General features: G+C 56.3%; 12 non-coding genes across 12 annotated transcripts; all 12 read left to right on the top strand.

Moving 5' to 3' along the window:
* The first annotated feature begins 268 nt into the window (after positions 1 to 268).
* LOC148807076 (U2 spliceosomal RNA) lies at positions 269 to 459 on the top strand. Its single transcript, XR_016089078.1, has one exon. It is a non-coding gene; the product is annotated as a U2 spliceosomal RNA (small nuclear RNA).
* A 791-nt stretch (positions 460 to 1,250) lies between these two features.
* LOC148807077 (U2 spliceosomal RNA) lies at positions 1,251 to 1,441 on the top strand. Its single transcript, XR_016089027.1, has one exon. It is a non-coding gene; the product is annotated as a U2 spliceosomal RNA (small nuclear RNA).
* Positions 1,442 to 2,234: 793 nt separating this feature from the next.
* Positions 2,235 to 2,425, top strand: LOC148807078 (U2 spliceosomal RNA). The gene has a single exon (XR_016089028.1). It is a non-coding gene; the product is annotated as a U2 spliceosomal RNA (small nuclear RNA).
* A 785-nt stretch (positions 2,426 to 3,210) lies between these two features.
* Positions 3,211 to 3,401, top strand: LOC148807079 (U2 spliceosomal RNA). Its single transcript, XR_016089029.1, has one exon. It is a non-coding gene; the product is annotated as a U2 spliceosomal RNA (small nuclear RNA).
* Positions 3,402 to 4,190: 789 nt separating this feature from the next.
* On the top strand, positions 4,191 to 4,381 carry LOC148807080 (U2 spliceosomal RNA). The gene has a single exon (XR_016089030.1). It is a non-coding gene; the product is annotated as a U2 spliceosomal RNA (small nuclear RNA).
* A 791-nt stretch (positions 4,382 to 5,172) lies between these two features.
* Positions 5,173 to 5,363, top strand: LOC148807081 (U2 spliceosomal RNA). Its single transcript, XR_016089031.1, has one exon. It is a non-coding gene; the product is annotated as a U2 spliceosomal RNA (small nuclear RNA).
* Positions 5,364 to 6,156: 793 nt separating this feature from the next.
* LOC148807082 (U2 spliceosomal RNA) lies at positions 6,157 to 6,347 on the top strand. Its single transcript, XR_016089032.1, has one exon. It is a non-coding gene; the product is annotated as a U2 spliceosomal RNA (small nuclear RNA).
* A 6,835-nt stretch (positions 6,348 to 13,182) lies between these two features.
* On the top strand, positions 13,183 to 13,378 carry LOC148807083 (U2 spliceosomal RNA). The gene has a single exon (XR_016089061.1). It is a non-coding gene; the product is annotated as a U2 spliceosomal RNA (small nuclear RNA).
* Positions 13,379 to 14,165: 787 nt separating this feature from the next.
* LOC148807084 (U2 spliceosomal RNA) lies at positions 14,166 to 14,356 on the top strand. Its single transcript, XR_016089033.1, has one exon. It is a non-coding gene; the product is annotated as a U2 spliceosomal RNA (small nuclear RNA).
* A 787-nt stretch (positions 14,357 to 15,143) lies between these two features.
* LOC148807085 (U2 spliceosomal RNA) lies at positions 15,144 to 15,334 on the top strand. Its single transcript, XR_016089034.1, has one exon. It is a non-coding gene; the product is annotated as a U2 spliceosomal RNA (small nuclear RNA).
* A 6,383-nt stretch (positions 15,335 to 21,717) lies between these two features.
* LOC148807086 (U2 spliceosomal RNA) lies at positions 21,718 to 21,912 on the top strand. Its single transcript, XR_016089075.1, has one exon. It is a non-coding gene; the product is annotated as a U2 spliceosomal RNA (small nuclear RNA).
* A 793-nt stretch (positions 21,913 to 22,705) lies between these two features.
* On the top strand, positions 22,706 to 22,896 carry LOC148807087 (U2 spliceosomal RNA). Its single transcript, XR_016089036.1, has one exon. It is a non-coding gene; the product is annotated as a U2 spliceosomal RNA (small nuclear RNA).
* Positions 22,897 to 24,044: the final 1,148 nt, after the last annotated feature.

Genomic DNA, 24,044 nt, shown 5'->3' on the forward strand with positions numbered 1-24,044 from the left:
TAAGTGAGGTGGAGCAGAAAGGTTCAGAGAGCTGTATCGAGTTAATGATGGACGGGGATAAGTTTAAATGCGGATCAACGGTACTTTGGTTATGAGGGGAGGGTTTGTGTTGAAGAGTATGGAGTAACCTGGGAATTTAGAACGGTTTATTTGCATAAGGGGTGGGATTATGATAATGAATGGGTTTGTTGAAAGTTGGGTGGTATTTTGTAAGCTTTGGTTTCAGGGTGTTGGTTTTTTGGGTCAATGAATTTGTTTGCTGTGTTTTGTAATTTTGTAATAAAAAAAAAAAAAAAAAAAAAAAAATCTGTTCTTATCAGTTTAATATCTGATACGTCCCCCATCGGGGGACCACATATTAAACGGATTTTTGGAACAGGGAGCTGGATCAGGAGCTTGCTCCGTCCTCTCCACGCATCGGCCCGGTATTGCAGCGCCTCCGGGAACGGTGCACTACCTTCTCTCAGCGGTGAAAAGACAGACGTAGCTAGCAAGCAAGCGAGGTGGACCGGAGCTCCTTCCTCTCCGGTCTCGTCTCTCGTCCATCTGTGTGTCTCTGTGTCTCTCTCTCTCCCCCTCCCCGTTCCCGTGCTCCCTCCGTGCACTTTCCCGCGCCTCGACTCTCTCGGCAAGCAGGCCGGCCCCCTTTTCGGCTCCCGTGCGTTTTCCCTCCAAAAAACTTAGTTTTTTCCTCCTTTTTCCAGGGAGGCAGGCGTGGCTTGTGTGTGTGTGTGTGTGTGTGTGTGTGTGTGTGTGTGTGTGTGTGTGTGTGTGTGTGTCCCCGTCCTTGCAGGCGGGCCCCTTTCGACAGCCGGCCGTTTTCCCTCCAAAAAACTTAGTATATACACCTTTTCTTTCTTTTTTTCGGCAGGCAGGCAGGTGTGTGTGTGTCCCCGTCCCTCCCGAGAGAGCGCTGCCCCTTGCCTCTGCCCGCAGGTGCCGACGGTCCGCTTTCGCTTGCAGCTCACTCGGCACGGCTGCTGCTGGTGGGAGGGGCCTAAGCTAAGGAGGCCGGCCGGCTGGCGCCCCCCGCGGCTGCGGTCGTTGTCGGGCCGTTGACAGGAGATCAAAGAGCAGGGCCCCCGCCCGGGACTGGCGGGCAGGCAGGCGAGCAAGCAGGCAGGCAAGAGAGGGGGAGAGCGGAGTCCGGGCGGCCGGCAGCCGCGTGCGGACCGGGCTCCAGAGGCGTCGGCCTGCGCCGCTGCGCGCCAGCCGGACGCCCGCGCGCCCGCCCAAGGCCGGCGTCGGGCATCGCTTCTCGGCCTTTTGGCTAAGATCAAGTGTAGTATCTGTTCTTATCAGTTTAATATCTGATACGTCCCCCATCGGGGGACCACATATTAAACGGATTTTTGGAACAGGGAGCTGGATCAGGAGCTTGCTCCGTCCTCTCCACGCATCGGCCCGGTATTGCAGCGCCTCCGGGAACGGTGCACTACCTTCTCTCAGCGGTGAAAAGACAGACGTAGCTAGCAAGCAAGCGAGGTGGACCGGAGCTCCTTCCTCTCCGGTCTCGTCTCTCGTCCATCTGTGTGTCTCTGTGTCTCTCTCTCTCCCCCTCCCCGTTCCCGTGCTCCCTCCGTGCACTTTCCCGCGCCTCGACTCTCTCGGCAAGCAGGCCGGCCCCCTTTTCGGCTCCCGTGCGTTTTCCCTCCAAAAAACTTAGTTTTTTCCTCCTTTTTCCAGGGAGGCAGGCGTGGCTTGTGTGTGTGTGTGTGTGTGTGTGTGTGTGTGTGTGTGTGTGTGTGTGTGTGTGTGTGTGTCCCCGTCCTTGCAGGCGGGCCCCTTTCGACAGCCGGCCGTTTTCCCTCCAAAAAACTTAGTATATACACCTTTTCTTTCTTTTTTTCGGCAGGCAGGCAGGTGTGTGTGTGTCCCCGTCCCTCCCGAGAGAGCGCTGCCCCTTGCCTCTGCCCGCAGGTGCCGACGGTCCGCTTTCGCTTGCAGCTCACTCGGCACGGCTGCTGCTGGTGGGAGGGGCCTAAGCTAAGGAGGCCGGCCGGCTGGCGCCCCCCGCGGCTGCGGTCGTTGTCGGGCCGTTGACAGGAGATCAAAGAGCAGGGCCCCCGCCCGGGACTGGCGGGCAGGCAGGCGAGCAAGCAGGCAGGCAAGAGAGGGGGAGAGCGGAGTCCGGGCGGCCGGCAGCCGCGTGCGGACCGGGCTCCAGAGGCGTCGGCCTGCGCCGCTGCGCGCCAGCCGGACGCCCGCGCGCCCGCCCAAGGCCGGCGTCGGGCATCGCTTCTCGGCCTTTTGGCTAAGATCAAGTGTAGTATCTGTTCTTATCAGTTTAATATCTGATACGTCCCCCATCGGGGGACCACATATTAAACGGATTTTTGGAACAGGGAGCTGGATCAGGAGCTTGCTCCGTCCTCTCCACGCATCGGCCCGGTATTGCAGCGCCTCCGGGAACGGTGCACTACCTTCTCTCAGCGGTGAAAAGACAGACGTAGCTAGCAAGCAAGCGAGGTGGACCGGAGCTCCTTCCTCTCCGGTCTCGTCTCTCGTCCATCTGTGTGTCTCTGTGTCTCTCTCTCTCCCCCTCCCCGTTCCCGTGCTCCCTCCGTGCACTTTCCCGCGCCTCGACTCTCTCGGCAAGCAGGCCGGCCCCCTTTTCGGCTCCCGTGCGTTTTCCCTCCAAAAAACTTAGTTTTTTCCTCCTTTTTCCAGGGAGGCAGGCGTGGCTTGTGTGTGTGTGTGTGTGTGTGTGTGTGTGTGTGTGTGTGTGTGTGTGTGTGTCCCCGTCCTTGCAGGCGGGCCCCTTTCGACAGCCGGCCGTTTTCCCTCCAAAAAACTTAGTATATACACCTTTTCTTTCTTTTTTTCGGCAGGCAGGCAGGTGTGTGTGTGTCCCCGTCCCTCCCGAGAGAGCGCTGCCCCTTGCCTCTGCCCGCAGGTGCCGACGGTCCGCTTTCGCTTGCAGCTCACTCGGCACGGCTGCTGCTGGTGGGAGGGGCCTAAGCTAAGGAGGCCGGCCGGCTGGCGCCCCCCGCGGCTGCGGTCGTTGTCGGGCCGTTGACAGGAGATCAAAGAGCAGGGCCCCCGCCCGGGACTGGCGGGCAGGCAGGCGAGCAAGCAGGCAGGCAAGAGAGGGGGAGAGCGGAGTCCGGGCGGCCGGCAGCCGCGTGCGGACCGGGCTCCAGAGGCGTCGGCCTGCGCCGCTGCGCGCCAGCCGGACGCCCGCGCGCCCGCCCAAGGCCGGCGTCGGGCATCGCTTCTCGGCCTTTTGGCTAAGATCAAGTGTAGTATCTGTTCTTATCAGTTTAATATCTGATACGTCCCCCATCGGGGGACCACATATTAAACGGATTTTTGGAACAGGGAGCTGGATCAGGAGCTTGCTCCGTCCTCTCCACGCATCGGCCCGGTATTGCAGCGCCTCCGGGAACGGTGCACTACCTTCTCTCAGCGGTGAAAAGACAGACGTAGCTAGCAAGCAAGCGAGGTGGACCGGAGCTCCTTCCTCTCCGGTCTCGTCTCTCGTCCATCTGTGTGTCTCTGTGTCTCTCTCTCTCCCCCTCCCCGTTCCCGTGCTCCCTCCGTGCACTTTCCCGCGCCTCGACTCTCTCGGCAAGCAGGCCGGCCCCCTTTTCGGCTCCCGTGCGTTTTCCCTCCAAAAAACTTAGTTTTTTCCTCCTTTTTCCAGGGAGGCAGGCGTGGCTTGTGTGTGTGTGTGTGTGTGTGTGTGTGTGTGTGTGTGTGTGTGTGTGTGTGTGTGTCCCCGTCCTTGCAGGCGGGCCCCTTTCGACAGCCGGCCGTTTTCCCTCCAAAAAACTTAGTATATACACCTTTTCTTTCTTTTTTTCGGCAGGCAGGCAGGTGTGTGTGTGTCCCCGTCCCTCCCGAGAGAGCGCTGCCCCTTGCCTCTGCCCGCAGGTGCCGACGGTCCGCTTTCGCTTGCAGCTCACTCGGCACGGCTGCTGCTGGTGGGAGGGGCCTAAGCTAAGGAGGCCGGCCGGCTGGCGCCCCCCGCGGCTGCGGTCGTTGTCGGGCCGTTGACAGGAGATCAAAGAGCAGGGCCCCCGCCCGGGACTGGCGGGCAGGCAGGCGAGCAAGCAGGCAGGCAAGAGAGGGGGAGAGCGGAGTCCGGGCGGCCGGCAGCCGCGTGCGGACCGGGCTCCAGAGGCGTCGGCCTGCGCCGCTGCGCGCCAGCCGGACGCCCGCGCGCCCGCCCAAGGCCGGCGTCGGGCATCGCTTCTCGGCCTTTTGGCTAAGATCAAGTGTAGTATCTGTTCTTATCAGTTTAATATCTGATACGTCCCCCATCGGGGGACCACATATTAAACGGATTTTTGGAACAGGGAGCTGGATCAGGAGCTTGCTCCGTCCTCTCCACGCATCGGCCCGGTATTGCAGCGCCTCCGGGAACGGTGCACTACCTTCTCTCAGCGGTGAAAAGACAGACGTAGCTAGCAAGCAAGCGAGGTGGACCGGAGCTCCTTCCTCTCCGGTCTCGTCTCTCGTCCATCTGTGTGTCTCTGTGTCTCTCTCTCTCCCCCTCCCCGTTCCCGTGCTCCCTCCGTGCACTTTCCCGCGCCTCGACTCTCTCGGCAAGCAGGCCGGCCCCCTTTTCGGCTCCCGTGCGTTTTCCCTCCAAAAAACTTAGTTTTTTCCTCCTTTTTCCAGGGAGGCAGGCGTGGCTTGTGTGTGTGTGTGTGTGTGTGTGTGTGTGTGTGTGTGTGTGTGTGTGTGTGTGTGTGTCCCCGTCCTTGCAGGCGGGCCCCTTTCGACAGCCGGCCGTTTTCCCTCCAAAAAACTTAGTATATACACCTTTTCTTTCTTTTTTTCGGCAGGCAGGCAGGTGTGTGTGTGTCCCCGTCCCTCCCGAGAGAGCGCTGCCCCTTGCCTCTGCCCGCAGGTGCCGACGGTCCGCTTTCGCTTGCAGCTCACTCGGCACGGCTGCTGCTGGTGGGAGGGGCCTAAGCTAAGGAGGCCGGCCGGCTGGCGCCCCCCGCGGCTGCGGTCGTTGTCGGGCCGTTGACAGGAGATCAAAGAGCAGGGCCCCCGCCCGGGACTGGCGGGCAGGCAGGCGAGCAAGCAGGCAGGCAAGAGAGGGGGAGAGCGGAGTCCGGGCGGCCGGCAGCCGCGTGCGGACCGGGCTCCAGAGGCGTCGGCCTGCGCCGCTGCGCGCCAGCCGGACGCCCGCGCGCCCGCCCAAGGCCGGCGTCGGGCATCGCTTCTCGGCCTTTTGGCTAAGATCAAGTGTAGTATCTGTTCTTATCAGTTTAATATCTGATACGTCCCCCATCGGGGGACCACATATTAAACGGATTTTTGGAACAGGGAGCTGGATCAGGAGCTTGCTCCGTCCTCTCCACGCATCGGCCCGGTATTGCAGCGCCTCCGGGAACGGTGCACTACCTTCTCTCAGCGGTGAAAAGACAGACGTAGCTAGCAAGCAAGCGAGGTGGACCGGAGCTCCTTCCTCTCCGGTCTCGTCTCTCGTCCATCTGTGTGTCTCTGTGTCTCTCTCTCTCCCCCTCCCCGTTCCCGTGCTCCCTCCGTGCACTTTCCCGCGCCTCGACTCTCTCGGCAAGCAGGCCGGCCCCCTTTTCGGCTCCCGTGCGTTTTCCCTCCAAAAAACTTAGTTTTTTCCTCCTTTTTCCAGGGAGGCAGGCGTGGCTTGTGTGTGTGTGTGTGTGTGTGTGTGTGTGTGTGTGTGTGTGTGTGTGTGTGTGTGTGTGTCCCCGTCCTTGCAGGCGGGCCCCTTTCGACAGCCGGCCGTTTTCCCTCCAAAAAACTTAGTATATACACCTTTTCTTTCTTTTTTTCGGCAGGCAGGCAGGTGTGTGTGTGTCCCCGTCCCTCCCGAGAGAGCGCTGCCCCTTGCCTCTGCCCGCAGGTGCCGACGGTCCGCTTTCGCTTGCAGCTCACTCGGCACGGCTGCTGCTGGTGGGAGGGGCCTAAGCTAAGGAGGCCGGCCGGCTGGCGCCCCCCGCGGCTGCGGTCGTTGTCGGGCCGTTGACAGGAGATCAAAGAGCAGGGCCCCCGCCCGGGACTGGCGGGCAGGCAGGCGAGCAAGCAGGCAGGCAAGAGAGGGGGAGAGCGGAGTCCGGGCGGCCGGCAGCCGCGTGCGGACCGGGCTCCAGAGGCGTCGGCCTGCGCCGCTGCGCGCCAGCCGGACGCCCGCGCGCCCGCCCAAGGCCGGCGTCGGGCATCGCTTCTCGGCCTTTTGGCTAAGATCAAGTGTAGTATCTGTTCTTATCAGTTTAATATCTGATACGTCCCCCATCGGGGGACCACATATTAAACGGATTTTTGGAACAGGGAGCTGGATCAGGAGCTTGCTCCGTCCTCTCCACGCATCGGCCCGGTATTGCAGCGCCTCCGGGAACGGTGCACTACCTTCTCTCAGCGGTGAAAAGACAGACGTAGCTAGCAAGCAAGCGAGGTGGACCGGAGCTCCTTCCTCTCCGGTCTCGTCTCTCGTCCATCTGTGTGTCTCTGTGTCTCTCTCTCTCCCCCTCCCCGTTCCCGTGCTCCCTCCGTGCACTTTCCCGCGCCTCGACTCTCTCGGCAAGCAGGCCGGCCCCCTTTTCGGCTCCCGTGCGTTTTCCCTCCAAAAAACTTAGTTTTTTCCTCCTTTTTCCAGGGAGGCAGGCGTGGCTTGTGTGTGTGTGTGTGTGTGTGTGTGTGTGTGTGTGTGTGTGTGTGTGTGTGTGTCCCCGTCCTTGCAGGCGGGCCCCTTTCGACAGCCGGCCGTTTTCCCTCCAAAAAACTTAGTATATACACCTTTTCTTTCTTTTTTTCGGCAGGCAGGCAGGTGTGTGTGTGTCCCCGTCCCTCCCGAGAGAGCGCTGCCCCTTGCCTCTGCCCGCAGGTGCCGACGGTCCGCTTTCGCTTGCAGCTCACTCGGCACGGCTGCTGCTGGTGGGAGGGGCCTAAGCTAAGGAGGCCGGCCGGCTGGCGCCCCCCGCGGCTGCGGTCGTTGTCGGGCCGTTGACAGGAGATCAAAGAGCAGGGCCCCCGCCCGGGACTGGCGGGCAGGCAGGCGAGCAAGCAGGCAGGCAAGAGAGGGGGAGAGCGGAGTCCGGGCGGCCGGCAGCCGCGTGCGGACCGGGCTCCAGAGGCGTCGGCCTGCGCCGCTGCGCGCCAGCCGGACGCCCGCGCGCCCGCCCAAGGCCGGCGTCGGGCATCGCTTCTCGGCCTTTTGGCTAAGATCAAGTGTGTGGCCTGTCCGCAGCTTGCATCTTGGCCAGAAGAAAGAGGAAGAGACGGATCGCTTTTTTTCGAGGAGACTCGAAGCTTTTTTTGCGTGGCGGTTTTTTTTCCGGCCATTTTTTTTGAGACGATGGAAGGAGGAGCCTTTTCGAGAGAAGGGAGAGTGCGGCATGCCGTTCGGTTTGTGCAGCGAGACGACGGGGAGAAGACGGATTTTGTTTCGAGGGACAAGTTCGAGGACGAGGTGATCGGCGCTGCCTTGCGCTTGGAGCCCGAGGACGTTTTCTGCCTGCAAGACTTCCCGGGTAAGCGATGTTTTGACCTTTCGCTCATCTCGGAGGATCTTGTCAGGAATGTTTGGGCAGTGGTGAACAGAAGGAGAGAGGAAAAGCCCTTTGTCGACTACTATGTGGAGCCTTTGTTTGCCAGGGAGCTAAGAACTTTGACAGTGACAATGTTTAACCCCTATGTGCCAGAAGAGGACATAGTTTGTTTCTTGAAGCGCTTCGTGGACATTCAGGGCATAGGGGTGAAGCTCATAGACAGGAAGAATTATTGGACAGGGCGGAGGCGTTACAGAGTGCGCTTCAGAGCAGATGGGTCGTCTCCGGACGGCCTTTTGCACCCGCCGGCGTCGTTTGAGATAGGCTCCAACAGGGGGTACTTATTTTATTATGGACAGCCCTCGGTCTGCAGGAGATGCAGAAAGGAGGGACACCACGTAGTGGATTGCAGGGAGCGAATTTGCAGACGATGTGAGGGGGTTGGCCACTTATCTTCCGAATGCAAGGAGGAAAGAAGATGTAATTTGTGCGGCGGTGCAGGGCATGTGTTTAAAGACTGTGCGTTGCGGAAGAGGACTTTTTCTGAAGTCGTTAGTGGTGCTGCAGGTGTGAGACCAGGTGCTGCGAATGAGGAGGAGAGACGAAGGAAGGTGGATGAAGTTTCGGAAGGTGCGGGCCGTGTCAGTGGTGAGGAGGCTGAAAATAGGGAGCCTGGTAAAGAGGGAAGCCGAAGGTTTTTAAAAGACGGAGGCTTCTTAATGGAAGGCCAGGAAGGAGAGGAGACCGGAGAAGTGGTGGGAGAAGCAGAGGCAGGGGCGGAGTCAAATTTGCATATGCAAATCGAGCCAGCAGATGGAAATTTTTCGGAGACTGACGGCTTTTCAGAGGTTTCAGAGACGCCAGGACTAGACCTTTTGAAGGCGGCAGTGATAGAAGTCGGACAGGAGGTGCACTGTGCCCCGGGCGTGAGTTGGGATGAGAGGATGGAGGAAGGGGGAGAAGAAGGGCCGTCAGTGTCGAAGAAATCCATAAAGAGGAAGGCGCAAGGGTCGGATGCCCTAGTGGCCAAGAAAGCTGATAGAGGTGCTGAGGATCTGACACTGAGTGAAACATCTGTCTCAGAGGCCCTGGTGGCAGCTTACACACCTGAGGAGGGTGAAGTCCGTGATGAGGGGCCTGTCCTGCCCCAATCCGGAGAATGCTCAGTGTCATCCGATGTTTCTTGCATACCTGGGACGGATGAGGGCGTCCAGGCTGAGCAGAAGCTGGGGAGCGAGGAAGGCCTTTGGCTGGACTCGGACCTCCCCAGGGACTTCATTGACCTCTGCAAATGGCATGAGAAGAACAGAGAGGTCAATTGGCCAGCCGGGTTTGAAGAGCAGGATCTGCAGAAGAAAGGAATTAAGTACAAGTGTGAGTGCGTTGGCAAAGAAGTGAGGCGCATTCAAGTATATGGAAGAAACCACTCAGAGATAATCGCGAAAAAATATCTTTTCTCTGATCTTGTGAAGCAGTGGAGGAACAGTGCTGGGAAGGCAAAGGAAGCCTTTGCTGCGGGGGTTTATAGGAAGGATGGCCGGTATGTGAAAAAGTTGGATGCCTCGTCTTTTTTTTTAAAGAAGTGTGAATGGCAGAACGGGACTGTGAGGTTCCCGAGCAGGGCGGGTGGGCTTAAAAACATACCCAAAAGATTTCCGGGAGTGAAGCTCGAGAACGATGGATCGGCTAGGAGAATCACAAGATTGGCTGTGAGTGGCTGTCAGGAAGCGGATGTGCGGGACGCTTATATAGCGGCGATGGCTATCATCGATAGGTGGGAAGAAAAACTGTGAAGTGACTATTCATGGCCATTAAGGTTCTCACTTTAAATACCAGGGGACTGAGGAACAAAGTGAAAAGGACTGCAGTTTTCCAGTCTTTGAGGCCTTTTAATTTTGATGTCTGTCTTTTGCAGGAGGTTCATCTGAAGGATAATAAGGATGTAGTGGGTTTTGCGCGTGAGTGGGATAGAGGGGATTCTAGGTGGAGTGTGGGCGGGGTTCACTCGTCGGGTGTGGGTGTGTTGATTGGGAATCGGGATGTTTTAGTCGAAGGGAGTGCTGTAGTGGTGCCGGGCAGAGCTTTGAGTGTTGATTTGAGTGTTGGTGAGTGTCGTTTTAGAGTCGTGTGTGTCTATGCTCCGGCTGTAGGGTCCATGAGGGCAGATTTTTTTAAAGAGCTGTTCCCTTTGTGCGCCACAAATAGGCTTCTGGTCGTCGGTGGTGATTTTAATGTCGACCTCGTTAATAAGGAAGAGGCGGGGGCAAAGCAGCTGCGCACACTGCTGACGCGCTTCAATTTAGTTGATAGTGCAGTGCGTTTTCAAGGAAAAGGGGTGGTGCCTACCTGGAGGAACGCGTCAGGTGTGGCAAAACGTCTTGATTATGTTTTTGTATCTAGGGAGGTGGCAGTTGGAGGAATCACCACTCGCCCGGCCTGGCTTTCGGATCACGATATTGTAGAAGTGGATTTGAGCCTGGCAGGCGGAATGTATGGGAAGGGTGTGTGGAGAATGAATGTTGCGGTTTTGGGAGAGAGAGAGTATGTGGATCGTATGAGTCTGAATTTGAACAGGTGGTGGGCAGGAAGGCAACAGCGTGTCTCTGTGTTGGACTGGTGGGAGCAGACTAAGAAGAAAGTTAAAAGTGAAACGAGGTTCTATTGTCTGGAACGTCAGAAAAAAGTGAGGAAAGAGGGGAGGCTGCTCCAGGAAGGGCTGAATAAGCTTTATGCTCTTCTTAATGATGGGGTGTCAGTGGACATGACTGAGGTGGCAGCTTCTAAGAGGCTGTTAAGGGCGTATCACGAGGAGAGGGCAAAGAGTTTCATTTTTAAGACCCGGGTAGACTCATCCCTGCAGCAAGGGACCTGCGTCTCTTATCTTTTCAGACAGGTGAGAAAGCAGCAGGCTAAAAGACGGCTGGATGGGGTTCGAGTGGGTGAGAACACGATAGTAGCAGGCATAGACGGTATGTTGGAGGCAGTGTTTGACTATTATCAGTGTCTCTTTTCTGAAAAAGAGATGGGAAGGGAGATAGATCTCACCTCTCTGGATTGTATTGTTTCACAGCTGCCGGAGGAGAGTAGGGCCCTCTTAGAAAGCCCTTTCACATTAGAGGAGCTTAGGTTGGCCTTAGCTGACACAAAAGATGGGAAAGTGCCTGGAATTGATGGTCTGCCATCAGAATTTTATAGGACTTTCTGGGGTATATTGGGGCCGATCTTGCTCGAGGTAATGAGGGAGGTTTTTTGCATGGGCGTCCTGGGAAGATCGATGAGTGAAGGGGTTCTGACTCTGTTGTATAAAAAAGGCCAACCGACAGAGCTTGCGAATTGGAGGCCTTTAACAATGCTCTGCTCGGACTATAAACTATTTGCAAAGGTGTTAGTTAATAGGATGAAAGGAGTGTTGGACAAAGTGATTGGGAAAGATCAGACGTGTGGGGTCCAGGGGAGGAAAATTACCTGGTCATTGCAGCTGGTTAGGGACACAATAGCGTGGTCCGAGCAGAGAAACATCCCCCTTGCACTGGTGAGCCTTGATTTGGAGAAGGCCTTTGATAGAGTGTCGCATCAGTTTTTGTGGGCTGTGATGGAAAGGACGGGTTTCGGCGTGCTTTTTATTGGGTGGCTAAAGACCTTGTATAAGCAAGTAGGGAGTAGGGTGGTGGTGAATGGATTCCTGGGGAAACTGGTAGAACAGAAGGTGGGCGTGAGGCAAGGATGCCCGTTGTCGCCTCTGTTATTTGTGCTGTACTTGGAACCTTTTGTGAGGATGGTTAACGCGAGCCCGCGTGCAGAAGGCATAATGCTGCCTGGGAGTGGTGGGGGGAGAGTGAAGATGTCCTTATACGCCGACGACATCACTTTGATGGTAGGGTCGAAGGAAAGTTTGCAGGAGGCTCTGGGGATTTTTGATAGCTTTGCCCGGATGTCTGGAGCAAAGTTAAATAGACAGAAAAGCGAAATAAAATATTTCGGGTGTTGGAGGGGCGAAAAAGGGAGTCCCTGCGACCTGAAGTGCTGCAGAGGTCCTCTGAAGGTTTTGGGGGTTTCTTTTCATGACCAAAGTACTGTTCATAGCAGCTGGCAAGAGGCTTTGGAGGTGGTCAGGAAAAGACTACTCCGATGGGGCGACAGGAGGCTTACTTACATCGAGAAGGTGATTGTATTAAAAACAGATGTGTTGCCTGCCCTCACGTATTTAGCACATGTGTACCCCATGCCGGCTAGGTATAATCGGTATCTGGTCAGAGAAGTTTTTCGTTTTGTGTGGAACAAAAAATATGAATATGTGAGACGGATTGATATGTATAGACCCATAGAAGCGGGGGGCAGATCAGTACCAAACATGCCGATTAAGCTGAACTGTCTGTTTGTGTCTGGTTTGTGCGCTGCTTTGAAACAGCCTGTGTCACATGATTACCAGTATTTTGTGAGATTTTGGTTATCGAACAGCATGCGCAGACTTGCCGGCTGGAAGAACGACGTCCCTCACGGAGAAGATCTGCCCTGGCATTACAGGCATGCAGTGTCCTGGACGAGAAAGCATCTGGAGTCGGTGGATGAGTCGGAGCTGCTGGACCACAGGGCACTGTATTGCGCTATAACAGAAAGAGCAGAAGCCAGGGTTGTGGGGGGCGTCGCAAACGAGATCTGGGGAAGGGTGCAGCCTAAGGGTTTGCGTCTGGACTGTCTGGACCTTAATTGGTTAACGGTATGGAAGAGGCTTCCTGTAAGAACTGTGCTATATAAGCATAAGTTGACCAAACAGGTCGGGTGCCCCCGAACCGGATGTCATTGTGCGGAGAGTATCGAGCATGTTTTTTGGTCGTGTAATTTTGCTCAAAAAGTGTGGGAGAAGAGCAGCGCTCTTTTGGGAGCCATAGATGGCACTTTTGCAGTGAACCTCGCAACAGTAATGTTTGGTGTGAGGAGGGGGGGAAGAACGAAAGGTGTGTGTTTTTTGTTGTGGTTATTAATGAGTTTTGTGAAAATTGAACTGTGGGCCGCAAGAAATTTGCTGGTGAAGAAGGGAGTGACATGTGATGTGGGGGGGGTGTGGAGCAAGGTCCTCTGGGATGTTAGATGTATGGTGGCTGCAGATAAAAGGAAGTGGAGTTTCCACGCTGTTAAGGAGAAGTGGAAGGTATTGGCCGATGCCTGACTACTGCTGTTTTGTTATTTCATGATTTGATAGGCTTCTCGCGGGGTTTTGTTTTTTGTTATTTGTGTTTCTGTATGTTTGATTTTGCTGTTTGACAAGGTTTCTGTGAACTCTTTTGAAGATGGACTATTAGCCTTGTCAGGTTTCATCTTTGGGCTTCCCGGGAGGACTTGGTCAGCCACAGAAGGGGCGACACGGTAGAAGGCATCGCCTGGAAGGTGTGGCAGGACAGCGCAAGACCCATCCAATGGGTCGTTCAGAGGAGGGGTTCCGCAGCGGCGAAAGACCATCGGGAGGGGTTGTTTTTCATTGGGGTGTTTTTTGGTGTGCAGTTTCTGTATTGAAGGTTTTTTTGTGTTTGTATTTTTCGTCTTTTCTGAGGATGCGGGAGTAATTTGAGGATTGGGGAGGGACTGGTTTTTGCATAAGGGGCGGGATTATGGTAATGAATGGTTTCTGTTAGTTTGACATGTTTTGTGACTTTTTGGTTTTGGATTTTGTTTTTCGGATGTCCATGTGTTTTTTGGTTTGTTGTATTTTGTATTTTTGTAATAAAAAACAAAAAAAAAAAAAATCTGTTCTTATCAGTTTAATATCTGATACGTCCCCCATCGGGGGACCACATATTAAACGGATTTTTGGAACAGGGAGCTGGATCAGGAGCTTGCTCCGTCCTCTCCACGCATCGGCCCGGTATTGCAGCGCCTCCGGGAACGGTGCACTACCTTCTCTCAGCGGTGAAAAGACAGACGTAGCTAGCAAGCAAGCGAGGTGGACCGGAGCTCCTTCCTCTCCGGTCTCGTCTCTCGTCCATCTGTGTGTCTCTGTGTCTCTCTCTCTCCCCCTCCCCGTTCCCGTGCTCCCTCCGTGCACTTTCCCGCGCCTCGACTCTCTCGGCAAGCAGGCCGGCCCCCTTTTCGGCTCCCGTGCGTTTTCCCTCCAAAAAACTTAGTTTTTTCCTCCTTTTTCCAGGGAGGCAGGCGTGGCTTGTGTGTGTGTGTGTGTGTGTGTGTGTGTGTGTGTGTGTGTGTGTGTGTGTGTGTCCCCGTCCTTGCAGGCGGGCCCCTTTCGACAGCCGGCCGTTTTCCCTCCAAAAAACTTAGTATATACACCTTTTCTTTCTTTTTTTCGGCAGGCAGGCAGGTGTGTGTGTGTCCCCGTCCCTCCCGAGAGAGCGCTGCCCCTTGCCTCTGCCCGCAGGTGCCGACGGTCCGCTTTCGCTTGCAGCTCACTCGGCACGGCTGCTGCTGGTGGGAGGGGCCTAAGCTAAGGAGGCCGGCCGGCTGGCGCCCCCCGCGGCTGCGGTCGTTGTCGGGCCGTTGACAGGAGATCAAAGAGCAGGGCCCCCGCCCGGGACTGGCGGGCAGGCAGGCGAGCAAGCAGGCAGGCAAGAGAGGGGGAGAGCGGAGTCCGGGCGGCCGGCAGCCGCGTGCGGACCGGGCTCCAGAGGCGTCGGCCTGCGCCGCTGCGCGCCAGCCGGACGCCCGCGCGCCCGCCCAAGGCCGGCGTCGGGCATCGCTTCTCGGCCTTTTGGCTAAGATCAAGTGTAGTATCTGTTCTTATCAGTTTAATATCTGATACGTCCCCCATCGGGGGACCACATATTAAACGGATTTTTGGAACAGGGAGCTGGATCAGGAGCTTGCTCCGTCCTCTCCACGCATCGGCCCGGTATTGCAGCGCCTCCGGGAACGGTGCACTACCTTCTCTCAGCGGTGAAAAGACAGACGTAGCTAGCAAGCAAGCGAGGTGGACCGGAGCTCCTTCCTCTCCGGTCTCGTCTCTCGTCCATCTGTGTGTCTCTGTGTCTCTCTCTCTCCCCCTCCCCGTTCCCGTGCTCCCTCCGTGCACTTTCCCGCGCCTCGACTCTCTCGGCAAGCAGGCCGGCCCCCTTTTCGGCTCCCGTGCGTTTTCCCTCCAAAAAACTTAGTTTTTTCCTCCTTTTTCCAGGGAGGCAGGCGTGGCTTGTGTGTGTGTGTGTGTGTGTGTGTGTGTGTGTGTGTGTGTGTGTGTGTGTGTGTCCCCGTCCTTGCAGGCGGGCCCCTTTCGACAGCCGGCCGTTTTCCCTCCAAAAAACTTAGTATATACACCTTTTCTTTCTTTTTTTCGGCAGGCAGGCAGGTGTGTGTGTGTCCCCGTCCCTCCCGAGAGAGCGCTGCCCCTTGCCTCTGCCCGCAGGTGCCGACGGTCCGCTTTCGCTTGCAGCTCACTCGGCACGGCTGCTGCTGGTGGGAGGGGCCTAAGCTAAGGAGGCCGGCCGGCTGGCGCCCCCCGCGGCTGCGGTCGTTGTCGGGCCGTTGACAGGAGATCAAAGAGCAGGGCCCCCGCCCGGGACTGGCGGGCAGGCAGGCGAGCAAGCAGGCAGGCAAGAGAGGGGGAGAGCGGAGTCCGGGCGGCCGGCAGCCGCGTGCGGACCGGGCTCCAGAGGCGTCGGCCTGCGCCGCTGCGCGCCAGCCGGACGCCCGCGCGCCCGCCCAAGGCCGGCGTCGGGCATCGCTTCTCGGCCTTTTGGCTAAGATCAAGTGTAGTATCTGTTCTTATCAGTTTAATATCTGATACGTCCCCCATCGGGGGACCACATATTAAACGGATTTTTGGAACAGGGAGCTGGATCAGGAGCTTGCTCCGTCCTCTCCACGCATCGGCCCGGTATTGCAGCGCCTCCGGGAACGGTGCACTACCTTCTCTCAGCGGTGAAAAGACAGACGTAGCTAGCAAGCAAGCGAGGTGGACCGGAGCTCCTTCCTCTCCGGTCTCGTCTCTCGTCCATCTGTGTGTCTCTGTGTCTCTCTCTCTCCCCCTCCCCGTTCCCGTGCTCCCTCCGTGCACTTTCCCGCGCCTCGACTCTCTCGGCAAGCAGGCCGGCCCCCTTTTCGGCTCCCGTGCGTTTTCCCTCCAAAAAACTTAGTTTTTTCCTCCTTTTTCCAGGGAGGCAGGCGTGGCTTGTGTGTGTGTGTGTGTGTGTGTGTGTGTGTGTGTGTGTGTGTGTGTGTGTGTGTGTGTGTCCCCGTCCTTGCAGGCGGGCCCCTTTCGACAGCCGGCCGTTTTCCCTCCAAAAAACTTAGTATATACACCTTTTCTTTCTTTTTTTCGGCAGGCAGGCAGGTGTGTGTGTGTCCCCGTCCCTCCCGAGAGAGCGCTGCCCCTTGCCTCTGCCCGCAGGTGCCGACGGTCCGCTTTCGCTTGCAGCTCACTCGGCACGGCTGCTGCTGGTGGGAGGGGCCTAAGCTAAGGAGGCCGGCCGGCTGGCGCCCCCCGCGGCTGCGGTCGTTGTCGGGCCGTTGACAGGAGATCAAAGAGCAGGGCCCCCGCCCGGGACTGGCGGGCAGGCAGGCGAGCAAGCAGGCAGGCAAGAGAGGGGGAGAGCGGAGTCCGGGCGGCCGGCAGCCGCGTGCGGACCGGGCTCCAGAGGCGTCGGCCTGCGCCGCTGCGCGCCAGCCGGACGCCCGCGCGCCCGCCCAAGGCCGGCGTCGGGCATCGCTTCTCGGCCTTTTGGCCAAGTTCCGACGATACGTGGCATGACCGCGGTCCGAGGACTTGTCAAAAGGTGAAGACGACGAAGGCGAGGAGGAGAAGGAGAAGACGACGAACGGCGGAACCAGACCAGACCAGACGGGCGGATCCTTACCACCAGAAGACCGGAGCAGACGTCCACCAAAGGTCACCACGGGTAGTCGCCCTGGGTTGAGCCCAGGGGGCGAAGTGGGGCCTCCAAGATGACGGCGGTCGGCGGTGGTGAGCGGGCCCGCGGTCCGGCGGCTGTGCACCCTCTGTCCCGTGAGGGGCTGATGCGGTGCACAGTGCGCTTTGTGGTGAAGGATGCGGAGAGGAAGAAGGACTGGATGAACCGTGAGCGGTTTGAACGAGTGGTCCTGATGAAGGCTTTGGGGATCGAGTTGAAGGACATCGATTGTTTGCAAGACTTCCCGGTTCGAGGGATTTACGACCTGTCTCTCGCGAGCGACGAACTTTGTGAGAAGGCTTGGGAGAGAGTGTGCGAGGGAAAGGAGGTGGCTCCACTTAATGAGTTCCTGATAGAGCCGTTGTTCGCCAGGGAACTCAGGACTTTGACAATTCATTTGTTTAACCACCGGGTACCAGAAAGGGACATAATTACCTTTTTATCCAGGTTCGTGGATGTCCAGGGAGAAGGCCAGAAAGATTTAGACGTCCTCAGAGTGTGGACTGGTAAGAGGCGCTATACGGTGAGGCTGAGACCTAAGCCGTCTGAGGGCGAGGGTGTGGTTCACCCCCCGGCTTATTTTTCAATAGGGCCTAATAGGGGTTACCTCTTTTACCCGGGCCAACCTGTGACATGTAAGAAATGTTTTCAGAGAGGACATGTGGCTATGAACTGTCCCGGTGGTGTGTGTCGAAAGTGTAAGGCCACAACTCATGACACAAAGGATTGCACCAAGGTTTTGACATGTGACCTATGTGGGGCAGAAGGCCATGTTTACAGGGTCTGTCCGAGGAAGAGCCGGAGTTTTGCAGATGTGGTGCGGACCTCGGCGGAGGGCTCGAGGGGAGACGAGACCAGACCACCGCAGAAGGCTGCGACCACCCAGAGGCCTTGTGCAGACGTAAGAGAGGACAGAGGCGATAGACCAGAGGAGCCAGCAACGGCGACCGAGGTACCTGAAGAGGCGCGTCCGGGGACCTCATCATGGGCCGAACAGGTGGAGGAGGCAGAATCGGGGTCGCCGGAGTGGTCCATCCAGCCGAGCAGGGCCACAAAGAGGAAGTCGGCGGCTGAAAAGAGAAGAATGAGGTCTGACGTGTGCTTGTTTGAGACGGTGACCAATCGTTTCCAGGTCCTAGATTCCGAGGAGGACTCGGAAACCAGCGACGTCGAGGTCCAGAAGGTAGAAGATGGAGAGAGTGGACAGAGAAGGCCGAGACGTAAAAAGGCGATTGCTGTAAAGAGGGCGAGGGGGGAGGGTAAGAAAGGGGGTAGGAAGGAGGAAGGGGTGGAGGAGGGTGTAGAGGGGGAAGGGGAAGGGGAAGGGGGCAGGGAAGGGGGGGGTGGGGAGGAAGGGGAACAGAGGGAGGGGGGTGAAGAGCTGGGTAAGGAGGCTGACCCCTTGGAAGCCTCAGCCGCGGTTAGTACGCTCGATGACCCCATACCCCCGGGCCAAGGGGACATAGTGGTGGAACAGGAAGTTTCTGTTTCGGAGACCTCAGAACAGTCCGGGAAAGACGGCGGTACCCACCTTCTGACCTCCGATGATCCTGGGGTAAGTCCATCATCCCTGGGGGAGGGGTCCCCGCAGGTTCCAAGTGGGATGGAGAATGTCCTTAGCCCTATCGGAATACAAAGTGACTTTAGTTTGGGAGACGGGTTACAGCTGCGGACTCCTTTTGATCCAACATGAGTCGCACAGTATGTACGGTTAACGCCAGAGGGCTTAAAAATCATGTTAAGCGGATTGGCGTCTTTAAATATTTAGAAGCGCGCCAATTCGGCTTTTGTTTCCTGCAGGAGGTACATTTAGGCACGAGAGGTGATATTGCCACCTTTAAGAGAGATTGGGTTAAAGGGGAGTCTTGGTGGAGCGTAGGGGGAGTGCACTCGTCTGGAATTGGGATCCTTTGTGGAACCCCGAATTTCACGGCTAACGATGTCAATATCATAGTCCCGGGAAGGCTTATGGTCGTAGATGGTGTATGGGACGGACTGCAGGTCCGTCTGATAGCTGTCTACGGGCCTGCCGAAAGGCGGCTCCAGGCGGCGTTTTTAAGAGATCTTGAGCCACATCTGTTTACTAATAGGGTGGTGGTGATGGGAGGGGATTTTAATATGGATGTGTGTGACGTGAGTGGTGCGAGTGTGGGTAGTTTTAAGGAATTAATATCACGGTTTTCTTTAAAGGACGGTCATAAAGATCTTAGTCAGAGAGGGAGAATGCACACATGGAGTAACGGAAGGGGTGTTTTTAGAAGACTGGATTATATCTTCACCACCCTGCGTGGGTTGACACAGGCGGCACAGGTTACCCCGGTTTGGTTTTCAGATCATCTGTTGCTGTCGGTTGATCTGATACCAGATGGTATGGACCCTAAATCAAATTACTGGAAGCTGAACACGAAAGTGTTATTGGAAGCCGATTATCAGAGCATGATAGTTGCGCTTTTGGAACGCTTCCAGTTACAGAGGGGGAGGTACCCGACAGCGGTTCTTTGGTGGGAGGCCTGTAAAAGGGCTATCTCCAAAGCTTCTATTTCCTACTGTTGCCAAAAGAAAGTAGCAGAGAGAAGAGAGCTTGAGAGATTGCAGCAGGAACTTGAAGATCTGTATGTGGCTTCCAACCAGGGCGGTGCTTTTGATATGGCAAAAGTTTCAGAGCTCAAGCTCAGGCTGAAAGAACTTTGGTTAGAGCGAGCGAAGGATTTTTTGTTTAGGCTTAAGGGCACCCTGATGGAGGGCGAGGAGAAGTGCTCAGCTCAGTTCTTCGGCTCGGTCCGAGCCAGACAGAAGAAGACTCTCTTTGAGGGTCTGAGGAGAGAAGATGGGTCCATTGTCAGAGATATAGAAGGCATGGTGAGGTGTGCAACTAATTTTTACAGGTTTTTATTTTCAGAGAAACCAGTGGATGCGAGCTTGTGGGATGAGTGGTTGGTGGGTTTCGACAGGAAGACGGTTGGTGTGGAAGGTGTGTGTGGGGATCTAACACTGACGGAGATAGGAGAAGCCATTGGTGGCCTGCGAAAAGGTACTACCCCTGGGATTGACGGGCTTCCTACAGATTTTTATGTCACCTTCCGGGACAGGTTACTACCGGTGCTGTTGGAGGTCTATAATGAAGTCCTGAAGGAGGGTGAGTTAGGAAGAACGATGAGGACTGGTATCATGTCGCTGGTTTATAAGAAAGGGGATAAAGAAGATCTGGAGAACTGGAGGCCGATCCAATTACTCTGCACCGATTATAAGATCTTGGCCAGAGTATTGGGGAGACGGCTGAGGAAGGTGATGCCGGATCTGGTGAGTAGGGATCAAACCTGCAGTGTGGAGGGCAGAAACGTAAAGTGGAACCTGCAGTTGATCAGAGACGTGATAGAATGGGTGGAAGACAGGAACCTTGAGATGATGCTTGTGAACCTTGATCAGAACAAGGCTTTCGATCGGGTACATCACACTTTCCTTTGGGAGGTGATGAAAAGAGTGGGGTTGGACGAAGGCTTCATTAGATGGATCAAGGTTTTGTATAACAATGTCATTTCAAGGGTATGCATTAATGGTAAGCTAGGCATGGGTATTCCAGTCAGGTGCGGGGTGAGGCAAGGATGCCCTCTGTCCCCCTTATTGTACGTGCTCTACATAGAACCCTTTCTACATCTGATTCGAGGTGATCCCCGGGTGGAAGGGGTGGTGGTCCCGGGGAGTGGGGGAGCACAGGCAAAAATAGCTGCCTATGCGGACGATATTTCGTTGTTTCTTACCACTGACAGCAGCCTTTCACAAGTACTACAGATAGTAGAGAGTCAGACCAGAGGGACAGGTGCTTTTTTGAACACGTCAAAATGTACTGTTAAATATTTTGGCAAGTGGAAAGAACGACAAGATGTGGCGGGTGGTCTTACCTTGGTGACGGGGCCGGTGAAGATTCTGGGAGTTCTCTACCATACGCAGGACTCGGCCAGGATCAATTGGGACCTGAGGATGGGGAAGGTTAAGCAAAAGATGGGCCTGTGGTTGAATAGGTCGCTGACATACACGGGGAAAGTGCTAGTTTTAAAGGTGGACGTACTGCCACTGCTGCTACACTTGGCCTGCGTGTTCCCCCTGCCTGCTCGGCTCCGCCGAGACCTGGTGAGGGCGGTCTTCCACTTCGTTTGGAGTGGAACGCATGAGTATATAAGGAGGGCAGACATGTGCAGGCCAGTGGAGGGGGGTGGTAGGGCTGTTCCGGACTTCCCGTTGAAGTTAGACACTATTTTCATTGCAAATCTGTGTAAAACCCTATACGAAGACCCGGATCACCTCTGTGTTTGTTTTATTCGTTTGTGGTTCGCAGCTACGATGAAACACCTGGTAGTGTGGACGAACACAACGCCGAAGGCACAAAAGCTGCCTTGGCATTATAGGCATGCTGTGGTGTGGCTCCAGAAACATCCGGAGTTCAGGAAGGGCTTGGGTTCAACGGACCACAGGCAAATGTATAGGGTTACTATGGAGAAGGGGGAACCTGCGGTCGTGGGGGTGTCGGAGGAGGAGTGGAGGCAGATCCAGCCGGTGGGTCTAGAACACAGACTCAAGGACCTCAACTGGCGGTTGCTCTGGAACAGGTTGCCCGTGAGGGACACGCTCCACAGGCATGGATTGTCCAGGCAGGACAAGTGCCCGCGTCCCGACTGTTCTGAGGTGGAGACCCTACTACATGTATTCTGGGGTTGTGTTTTCGCCCAAAGGGTGTGGGGTCACTGCGAGGAGCTCTTGCAGAAAGTCGCCCTTGATTTTGTTTTAACGAGCCGGGTGGTGATTCGAGGAATAAAGGGAGCGAGGAAATGGAATACAGAATTTTTGTTATGGTTTATACTAAGTTTAGTTAAGTTTTATATATGGGCAGCTAGGAAGGAGCTGGTGGAGCACGGCGGTAGTGTTACAGCCGTGTCGGTATTTCGTAAAGTCAAAAACGATGTCAGCAGACGTGTCCGGTGGGACATCCTGCGGTGGGGTTTTGCAGCGGCAAAAGAAAGGTGGAAGGGGTTAATTTCTTTGGGGTGTTGAATTGTTTTTCTGTGTATGGTTTTGTTTCTGTATTTCTTGGTTTTATAATAATAATGGAAATGTTGGGGATGGAGGAGGGATTAATTTTGCATACTGGGCGGGATTATGGTAATGTAAGGAATTTGGGTAAATATTTTCGGTGACTGTGTTTTGGGGGTTTTCTGTTTGAACTCATATGAATATTGTCTTATTTATACTTTTTGGCTTTCTGATTTTTGATTTTGACTGTGGAGTGTAATATCATATGGGGTGTTGCTATTGTTCCAAGGGGGGGCTGATTTGTTCTTTTTGTTTGAATGGTGGAAATGTTGTTGTTGTCTTACCTTGGTGTGTTGTAGTTTGTTATTTTTGTAATAAAAAACATAAAAAAAAAAAAAAAATCTGTTCTTATCAGTTTAATATCTGATACGTCCCCCATCGGGGGACCACATATTAAACGGATTTTTGGAACAGGGAGCTGGATCAGGAGCTTGCTCCGTCCTCTCCACGCATCGGCCCGGTATTGCAGCGCCTCCGGGAACGGTGCACTACCTTCTCTCAGCGGTGAAAAGACAGACGTAGCTAGCAAGCAAGCGAGGTGGACCGGAGCTCCTTCCTCTCCGGTCTCGTCTCTCGTCCATCTGTGTGTCTCTGTGTCTCTCTCTCTCCCCCTCCCCGTTCCCGTGCTCCCTCCGTGCACTTTCCCGCGCCTCGACTCTCTCGGCAAGCAGGCCGGCCCCCTTTTCGGCTCCCGTGCGTTTTCCCTCCAAAAAACTTAGTTTTTTCCTCCTTTTTCCAGGGAGGCAGGCGTGGCTTGTGTGTGTGTGTGTGTGTGTGTGTGTGTGTGTGTGTGTGTGTGTGTGTGTGTGTGTGTGTCCCCGTCCTTGCAGGCGGGCCCCTTTCGACAGCCGGCCGTTTTCCCTCCAAAAAACTTAGTATATACACCTTTTCTTTCTTTTTTTCGGCAGGCAGGCAGGTGTGTGTGTGTCCCCGTCCCTCCCGAGAGAGCGCTGCCCCTTGCCTCTGCCCGCAGGTGCCGACGGTCCGCTTTCGCTTGCAGCTCACTCGGCACGGCTGCTGCTGGTGGGAGGGGCCTAAGCTAAGGAGGCCGGCCGGCTGGCGCCCCCCGCGGCTGCGGTCGTTGTCGGGCCGTTGACAGGAGATCAAAGAGCAGGGCCCCCGCCCGGGACTGGCGGGCAGGCAGGCGAGCAAGCAGGCAGGCAAGAGAGGGGGAGAGCGGAGTCCGGGCGGCCGGCAGCCGCGTGCGGACCGGGCTCCAGAGGCGTCGGCCTGCGCCGCTGCGCGCCAGCCGGACGCCCGCGCGCCCGCCCAAGGCCGGCGTCGGGCATCGCTTCTCGGCCTTTTGGCTAAGATCAAGTGTAGTATCTGTTCTTATCAGTTTAATATCTGATACGTCCCCCATCGGGGGACCACATATTAAACGGATTTTTGGAACAGGGAGCTGGATCAGGAGCTTGCTCCGTCCTCTCCACGCATCGGCCCGGTATTGCAGCGCCTCCGGGAACGGTGCACTACCTTCTCTCAGCGGTGAAAAGACAGACGTAGCTAGCAAGCAAGCGAGGTGGACCGGAGCTCCTTCCTCTCCGGTCTCGTCTCTCGTCCATCTGTGTGTCTCTGTGTCTCTCTCTCTCCCCCTCCCCGTTCCCGTGCTCCCTCCGTGCACTTTCCCGCGCCTCGACTCTCTCGGCAAGCAGGCCGGCCCCCTTTTCGGCTCCCGTGCGTTTTCCCTCCAAAAAACTTAGTTTTTTCCTCCTTTTTCCAGGGAGGCAGGCGTGGCTTGTGTGTGTGTGTGTGTGTGTGTGTGTGTGTGTGTGTGTGTGTGTGTGTGTGTGTGTGTGTGTGTGTGTCCCCGTCCTTGCAGGCGGGCCCCTTTCGACAGCCGGCCGTTTTCCCTCCAAAAAACTTAGTATATACACCTTTTCTTTCTTTTTTTCGGCAGGCAGGCAGGTGTGTGTGTGTCCCCGTCCCTCCCGAGAGAGCGCTGCCCCTTGCCTCTGCCCGCAGGTGCCGACGGTCCGCTTTCGCTTGCAGCTCACTCGGCACGGCTGCTGCTGGTGGGAGGGGCCTAAGCTAAGGAGGCCGGCCGGCTGGCGCCCCCCGCGGCTGCGGTCGTTGTCGGGCCGTTGACAGGAGATCAAAGAGCAGGGCCCCCGCCCGGGACTGGCGGGCAGGCAGGCGAGCAAGCAGGCAGGCAAGAGAGGGGGAGAGCGGAGTCCGGGCGGCCGGCAGCCGCGTGCGGACCGGGCTCCAGAGGCGTCGGCCTGCGCCGCTGCGCGCCAGCCGGACGCCCGCGCGCCCGCCCAAGGCCGGCGTCGGGCATCGCTTCTCGGCCTTTCGGCTAAGATCGGAAAAGTACGTGGCAGGCCCGCGGCTTGAAGACTTGGCTGGGGGACGAGAAGGGCGGCGGCGGAGAGACCGTGAGAGGAGACCGAGAGGACAGCGTTGCGGAGACACGTTTTGGATTGCCTTGGATTGACCCGGATTGCTTTTGGATTACGTTTTTTGCCTTTTGGACGTCGGAACCTTTGATTTTCTTTTTCTACCCGGCTTTGCATCTCTTGGCTGTTTGGCGGCCGAAAGGCTGCTCCCAACCATGGCTGCAGAGCCAGGAGAGGCGAGGAGGGCTGGGAAGGACCCCAGCATCAAGTGGACCCTCCGCTTCCAT

The sequence above is a fragment of the Atractosteus spatula genome, unplaced genomic scaffold, assembly GCF_055471065.1.
Source record: "Atractosteus spatula isolate fAtrSpa1 unplaced genomic scaffold, fAtrSpa1.hap1 Scaffold_42, whole genome shotgun sequence".
Lineage (NCBI taxonomy): Eukaryota > Metazoa > Chordata > Actinopteri > Semionotiformes > Lepisosteidae > Atractosteus > Atractosteus spatula.